This window comes from Crocuta crocuta, unplaced genomic scaffold, assembly GCF_008692635.1.
Source record: "Crocuta crocuta isolate KB4526 unplaced genomic scaffold, BGI_CrCroc_1.0 scaffold334, whole genome shotgun sequence".
Classification (NCBI taxonomy): domain Eukaryota; kingdom Metazoa; phylum Chordata; class Mammalia; order Carnivora; family Hyaenidae; genus Crocuta; species Crocuta crocuta.
The window spans coordinates 635026-642854 of NW_027533260.1; the positions used below are offsets into that span (position 1 = coordinate 635026).

Sequence of the window (7829 nt, forward strand, 5' to 3'; positions counted from 1 at the left end):
ATAGAAGTATCAGAAAAAAACAATCCCCCATAAGGGGATGGCCACTAAAATTGGAAAGAAATACATTAGATCATGACTCAGAGTAGAAATGTATGAAGTATAAAAGAGACAAGTTTACAATCATAGAGTGAGATTTCAATCCCTTTCTACCAGTATGTTACAGAATAAGCTGATAAAAATATTTATAAAAGGAAGTTTTGAACAACATACTTAACAAAAATCGATATAATGAAGGTATTGAATACAATGTTCTCAAAATTCACAGAATTTTCAAGCACTTATTTTCCAGTTTACTGTGTTTGCCATGTTCTAGCCTATAATGCAAATCTAAACTTAAAAGCACTAAAAATGTGCACTCTTGTTCTGTAAGCTGACATACACTAAGAAGTCCATGACAAAAATTAGCTAGAAATCTGTAATTTTGGAAATCGGGAAATAAACTATAAATATTACATTGTTGTAGACCTGGAGTCTGGAATTCTCTTGCCCAGCAAGAGAGTGGATGCAGAAGAAATGAATACAAGAGAAGCTAACGTTTGGGAGGAGACAGGACCCTGAGTAAGGTCCTTTCTCCATATTTGTTAGGATCAGAGACCTACATATGTGATGGATGTGCAGAAAGACAATAAAGGAGTAGCTGTTAATTCATGTTTGTGAGAGAGAAGGGGTTTCGAAGGTATATGGTGTTAGGGTCAAGAGAAATCCACATCTCAGTGTCAAGCAGGCAGCCCTTTACTGCAGGCACTATATTTGTTTCCCTTAACTTTTCTAGGGAATAAAATGAATGGGGATTGCCACCTCCAGATTCATAAGACATTTTTCTGTCTAGCAAACCTGGGGCACTTTTGCCGCCTCTAACTCCTCTACCTGTTCTCAGATGCTCTTGTGGGAGTGGCTTTCTGCCCTAAGCCTTGTTAACCCATTGGTGCGAGCTCAGAATTCTTAAACCTATCCCCCACATTATATGAGTCAAAGAAGAAATAATTATTTTTCCAACTTTGCATTCTAATAATTTTTAAGTATAAAAAGGTTGAAAGTCTAAATAATGATGACCCCTATGTACTTATAAAATAGGTTCAGCAACTTCACCATTTTGTTATGTACCTATTTGTCATTTGGTTTCCTACTTGTCTTTTCAGAATCATCTGAACTTAAAGAGACTATCACATCTTTTATATTATCATGCATCCGTACATAATCAAAACATCATTTCTAAACCTAAAAAACCGTGTAAATCAAAACTTAAACAGTGGATGGGGCGCCTGGGTGGCTCAGTGGGTTAAGCGACCGATTTCGGCTCAGGTCATAATCTCGCGGTTCGCGGGTTTGAGCCCCGAATCGAGCTCTGTGCTGACAGCTCAGAGCCTGGAAGCCTGTTTCGGATTCTGTTTCTCCCTCTCTCTCTCTCTCTCTCTCTGCCCCTCCCCCTCTCACACTCTGTCTCAATAATAAATTTAAAAAAATTAAACAGTGGAACTCAAACACTGAGGATTCTCTAGGTAATAAGAGCCATAAAAGTGTACACCAGGGGATTTTGCTGCAGCCTGACAACAGGTCACATTAATATGACAAGTCCCGCTGAGCCTGGGTATCCACTTTGTCCTCGGGGAGATGACGAAATCCTCTTCCGCCGTGTGAAGAGGCACTTAAAGCAAGGCCTTTATGTGACATCTCCAACCCACAGATAGGTTGGAGGCGTCTAGATGAAGTATACTTTTCTTTGAACTTGAACTTTTTATTTCCCAGGATGTGTAACAGATTGTGGAGTTTGGGGTAGGGCTGGTTCGTATGATCTGCGGAGCGCAGCAGACGTTTCCATAAATGCATTAGCTCACCGCTGCACTTTTTCTGGGTTTAGGATTCGCAACAGTTACCCGGCTCTGCTGCGGCCGGGCACCTCGGCCACGTGGAGAGCCCCCCCGCGTCTGAGCTCCGGGATCCCGGTACCCCTCCACCGGACCCTCTTTCTCAGGGTCAGGCACTCAGCCTGCCCTCGCGGTTGGCTTCCCCCTCCTACTGGCCTGTGTTTCCTCTTCCACAACCTCTATCCGAACCCTGGAGTTACAGCTCTTCAGTGCACGGGTCTGTGTCCCCCGCAGAGCCCGCTGCCCTTCATCAGAGCTCTTCCCGGACTCCGCTACCTACTGCACCAGCTACCATCCCAGCTGCTGGAGGTGCCCGGTCGGGAGGCGAGGCGCATCGGCCGCGCTACTGGGCATGCGTAGCGGCTCCCGGAGGCGAGGCGCATCGGCCGCGCTACTGAGCATGCGTAGCGGCCCTGACGTGTTGCGGAGGCGCGGGCCGGAAAGGCTTTCCGAGGAAGCGGGACCGAGAGCGGAAGAAGTGAGCGAAGGCGTCGGTCCCGCACTATTTCAAGACAGCCGCTCCCATTGGGAAGCCGCTCAATGCGGGCAGCCGCATTCCTTGCCACGTATCCACGGTCCTGAATTCCAGTCTTTGGAAGGATGAGGCCCTTTTATCTCCAGGTGCCCAAGAGCTAGCGGGAGACGTGGTCGGCGTGGGGTGCACCGGAAGCGGAAGTGTTGTGTGCCGTTCTTTTAAACTTACGGTGATGCACTGAGGAGGCTGTAGGGCTCGCTTAGAGGGGCGGCGCCCAACGAGTGGGCGGGGTGGTGGGGTCCAGTTGAGGAAGACAGCCTGGGGACATCTGGCGGTGGGTTAGGGGATCTGTGATAAGTGAGGAGAGAGGAGGCTTCGGTGTGAGAAGGTGTCACGGGAGTAGGTCAGCGGGGCTAGGGATCACTCCTTGAAGGCTTTTTGTGTGTGTGTTTTGTTTTGTTTTTGTTTTTTTGTTTTGTTTTGTTTTAGAGAGAGACAGAATTGAGCGCAAGCAGGGGAGGGGAAGAGAGACAGTAGAGAGCGAGAATCCCAAGCAGGCTGTGCACTTTGGTGCAAAGCCCAAAATGGGGCTGGAACTCATGAACCGTCAGATCATGACCTGAGCCTAAGTCTGTTGCTAATGAATTGAGCCACCCGGGCATCCTTCCTTGGGGATTTTTGGTGGCCTATGTTTGGTTGGTTGGGTGAGTCCGCGATAACCTAAATGCCTTGGGTTTTTGAATGGGGTGACTTGATTCAGGATGGGACAGAAGTGTGGGCTTGAGTGATTGTGATGTGGGGAACAAAGGCAAAAAAAAAATTAAATTTCTTTAGCCCATTGGCCAGTCCTTGAAATAGGCAGAGTGACTGTCTTATGAGAGCTCAGCTGCCTGGACGTTGACACTTTGCTAAGGGCAAAAGGCAGTCTTAGCGTAACATTATCCTAAACCCCCAGGGTTCTGTGTGTCTTTTTTAAATTAGAGAAATTCCTTTGGAAGCTTCCTTTATCTCTACCTCTCAAGATATATGTTAGCTATCATTCTCTAAGCATACGGCCCACTGATCTGCATCTGAAGGGTCTTGTGACTGAGGGTTTAATGAATGACCTTTACCTAACAACAGCTACCCCCTCAAGGTCCTGGAAACCTTGTTTCCAAAATTCTTGGAGGCTTGTGTTGTCCCTTTACAACTCCTGTGCAGCTCTTCCTGCCTGCATGTCAATCCCCATGCTTTATTAAAACGCTTTTTTTGGTGGGGGGGGGCACCAAAGACATCTCAAGAATTCTTTCCTGGCCCTCAGCTCCAAACTTCTAGATTTCCACATCAATTGGACAGCCTCATTTGTGTTTGTGATTGGGTAGCTTGCTGGGGTATACACGGGTCTCAGAACTGCAGTGAGTTGGGGAGGTCTTCATGGACAGAGGGTTTCAGTAATTTGAGTCCACCACCTGGGAAAATGGGAATAGGCTTTATGGCGGTGTGATTCTCACAGCTGACACACAGTTTGGTCCGTCGTATCCAGTCTCCTACTCAAGGCCTGTTTTCAACTCTCCTTTGACCCTAATTCATACTTTCCTCTTTTCTATGAGAAATGAAAATACTTTGAAATGATTAGATTAACCTGCAGAATATGTGTTATGAAAGGTGTGGCTTCTGACTTTTTGACCTTGAGTTTTTGTAAATTTCACTTGAGTATTTCCTTTCTGGTTGATCATGACATGGGTAGTGAGAAACAAGCCAGTTCCCCCCCTTCCCAATATATGCTACCTAGAGATAGCAATAGTTAAATTTTCATTATTTTTTAGGCTTTTTATGCATTTTGAAAAGTTATTAATTGAACAGTTTCTTAAAACTGAGTTTATCATATATACATTCTCACATTATTCTTTTATTAAAGATATTTTTTAAGTTAAAACAATACTTTTAGTATTCCATTAAGTGAACATACAATGGAAGTTTGACTGGTGTCACATTAAAACCCAGTGGCACCTGGGTGGCTCAGTTGGTTGAGCATCCAACTCTTGATTTTGGCTCATGTCATGATCCCAGGGTTGTGGGATCAAACCCCATGTTGGACTTTCTGCTGACATTGGAGGCTGCTTAAATTCTCTCTCTTCTACCTTCTCCCTGGTGCTCTCTCTCTAAAAAAAATAATAAATAAAAATTTAAAAAAACAAACATAAATTTGGGCAAAACAATCTATACTTTTAAAAAACTTTAATGTTTATTTTTTAGAGAAAGAGTACAAGTGGTGAAGGGGCAGAGAGAGAGTGAGGGAAACACAAAATCTGAGCAGGCTCCAGGCACAGAGCTGTCATGTCAGCACAGAGCCTGATGAGGGGCTCAAACTCATAAACTGTGAGATCATAAGTTGAGCCAAAGTTGGACACTTGCCCGGCTGAGCCACCCAGGCACCCCTACTTTTTTTTTTTTTTAATTTTTTTTAATGTTTTATTTATTATTTCTAGGAGAGAGAGACAGCGTGAGCAGGGGAGGGTCAGAGAGAGAGGGAGACACAGACTCTGAAACAGGCTCCAGGCTCTGAGCTGGCAGTCAGCACAGAGCCCGACGCGGGGCTCGAACCCACGAACCGTGAGATCATGACCTAAGCGAAAGTCGGACGCTTAACCGACTAAGCCACCCAGGCGCCCCAGGCACCCCTACTTTTAACTTAATTACAAACTGGGCTCTTTCTTCAGCTCCTCAAGAATATTTTCTGGTTATATTATGTACTGGACATTTTTGTTGTCTAATAATTTTTATTGTTGTTTTAGTCATCAATGTAAGTTGAATTTTCTTAAATGTTTTTCATTATCTTATTTTTTAAAATTTAATTGCGGTAAATTATATTTACTGACTTCAGGATTTTTTTTTTTAAGTTTTTATTTATTTTGAGAGAGACAGATAAAAAAAAGAATACATGTGCAAGTATGAACAGGAGGGGTAGAGAAAGAGTGTGAGAGAGAGAATTCCAAGTAGGCTCTGTGCTGTCAATGTAGAGTCTGATGCAGGGCTTGAACCCTTAAACTGTGAGAGCATGACCTGAACCAGGGTCAGGAGTCACATGCGTAACTGACTGAGCCACCTGGGGGCCCTAACTTTAGGATTAAAAATTTTTTTTTAATGCTTATTTATTTTTCAGAGAAAGAGAGAGAGAAAGCCAGAGCACAAGCAGGGGAGGGGCAGAGAGAGAAACACAGATCTGAACCAGGCTCCAGGCTTTGACCTGTCAGTAGAGAGCTCGAACTCACAAACCATGGGTTCATCATGAACTGAGCCGAAGTTGGATGCTTAACTGACTGAGCCACCCAGACCCCCCCTCACTTTATAATTTTATTTTATTAAAAAAATTTTTTTAATGTTTATTTATTTGTGTGTGTGTGTGTGTGAGAGAGAGAGAGAAAGAGAGAGAGAGAGAGAGAGAGAGAATAAGGGGGGAAGGGGCAGAGAGAGAAGGAGACACGGAATCCAAAGCAGGCTCCAGGCCCTGAGCTGTCAGCACAGAGCCGGATTCAGGGCTGGAACCCATGAACCAGGGGATTGTGACCTGAGCCAAAGTCCAACGCTTAACTGATTGAGCCACCTAGGCTCCCATAACTTTAGGATTTTAAATCAACTTTGTACTCCTGGGGTAAAACCCTTGATGACATCCTAAATTAGCTTTTTCTGGATTTGATTTTTCCCTCTCCCCCTTCTCCTCTCCTCCTCCTGGTGCAAAAAGATGGCTTTATTAAAGCATGAGGACAGTACCTACCTGTGGGCAGAGAGCTGCCGATTTATTAGTCTTTTACATAGTATCATTAGTATTCATGTGTGAGATTTGCCTGTAATTTTCTTGGTTTTAATATATAGTCAAAGACTCAAATTTTAACTTAACTAAATTGTACTGAAACAGTCAAAAACCTTGGGAGCAAGCCTCTGTGCCCCTAGGAAACTCCATGCTGACTGTTACAACTTCTCTTGCAGAGCAAAGCACCAGCTAAGGATCAGATCTAACTAGTCTGAGACACAATGGCTGCCAGATTTGACCTTTTACTGACTTTTGTCCTCATTTTAATAATAAAAATCACATGCAAGGGGAGGAGATTTTATTTTATTTTATTTTATTTTTTTTAAAATTTTTCAGTGTTTTATTTCTAGGAGAGAGAGACAGCGTGAGCAGGGGAGGGTCAGAGAGAGAGGGAGTCACAGACTCAGAAACAGGCTCCAGGCTCTGAGCTGGCAGTCAGCACAGAGCCCGACGCGGGGCTCGAACCCACGAACCGCGAGATCATGACCTAAGCGAAAGTCGGACGCTTAACCGACTAAGCCACCCAGGCGCCCCAAGGGGAGGAGATTTTAATATGAGACATGCAACACATGAAGAACCGTGACCTTTAAGTGCACAGATATAAATAAATCTCCAAGTCTGCATGCTTACACATCACCCTTTTCCCACCTGAGTATCCTTAAAAACTTTCCCTGATCTCTCCTTGGTCCATCAGCCTAAGGATTCCTCCCTCGGTTCTGCTTCCCTTGTGCTCGAGCATAAGCCCCAATGAACCCTTGCCTGTGCTTTTTTTTTTTTTAATTTATTTCTTTTTTTTTTTAATTTTTTTTAATGTTTTTATTTATTTCTAGNCCTGTGCTTTTAAATTCTGGGTCCAGCCTCATTTCCATTGTTGCTGGGTCCAAGGACTCGAGTCTGGTAACAGTACGTGGAAAAGTCATCAATCCATGAGTATCCTTAGGATGTACTTGTGAATATTAATAGCATCTCAGCCTTGGACATTGTATTTCCAGAGCCTTTGGGTTAAACGAAACACTTAAGGGTATTTTTGTTCCCAGAAGCCTGATCAGAGTCACCAGAAAGTCTTGCCTGGAGTTACATGTGAGGATAAGGCCTCGACAATAAAAGTAGAGATTCAGGGCCTGTAGTTAATATGCCATCTAACATAAATATTCCCCTTAAATCCACAGGTCTCACTTTCCAGGAAAAGACAGATTCCATGAGTTTCTGAATAAACAGTGTCTTGTCCCTGACGATTCTCTTGACCAGAGGCCTCTTAGCAAGATTCAGAGAAGAGCTGGAAGAGTCATTTGGGCAGATGTTGGACTCAGTGACCATTTCCCAAGAGCAGCTGAAACTGAGCAAGTCCCAGGTGAGCTGTATTTCCAAAGGATTTGAGATTTCTAAGAATGTGCACAATTTTGAGAGCAGCACTACACACACATAATAGTCCACTGGGAAAAAGCATGGAAGAGAAGATAGAAGATTAAGACACAGCCAGGTGGAGCCTAGGTGCATATGCAGATCGTGGGTCATTGCTGTGTAAACCATATGGTCCAGAGCGGGGTCCTGATTTTCCTCTAGTCCGGATGGAGGCCATAATCAAAAGAGAAATGGGCATTTTTATGAAGTACATTTTCCATTTAGACAGTTCCTCACAGTAAATGCTTTCTGTCACATAGGCAACAAGGTCTTCATCAAAAAAAAAAAAAAAAAAAAA

The 7829-nt window shown here is 43.9% G+C and overlaps 1 long non-coding RNA gene across 1 annotated transcript in view; it reads left to right on the forward strand.

The window, feature by feature from the left end:
• The first annotated feature begins 2289 nt into the window (after positions 1 to 2289).
• Positions 2290 to 7829, forward strand: part of LOC144217638 (uncharacterized) — a 10621-nt gene continuing 5081 nt past the window's right edge. The window contains exons 1-2 of the long non-coding RNA XR_013330923.1: positions 2290 to 2486; positions 7300 to 7481. This is a non-coding gene — a long non-coding RNA (uncharacterized LOC144217638). The remainder of the gene's footprint in view (positions 2487 to 7299; positions 7482 to 7829) is intronic.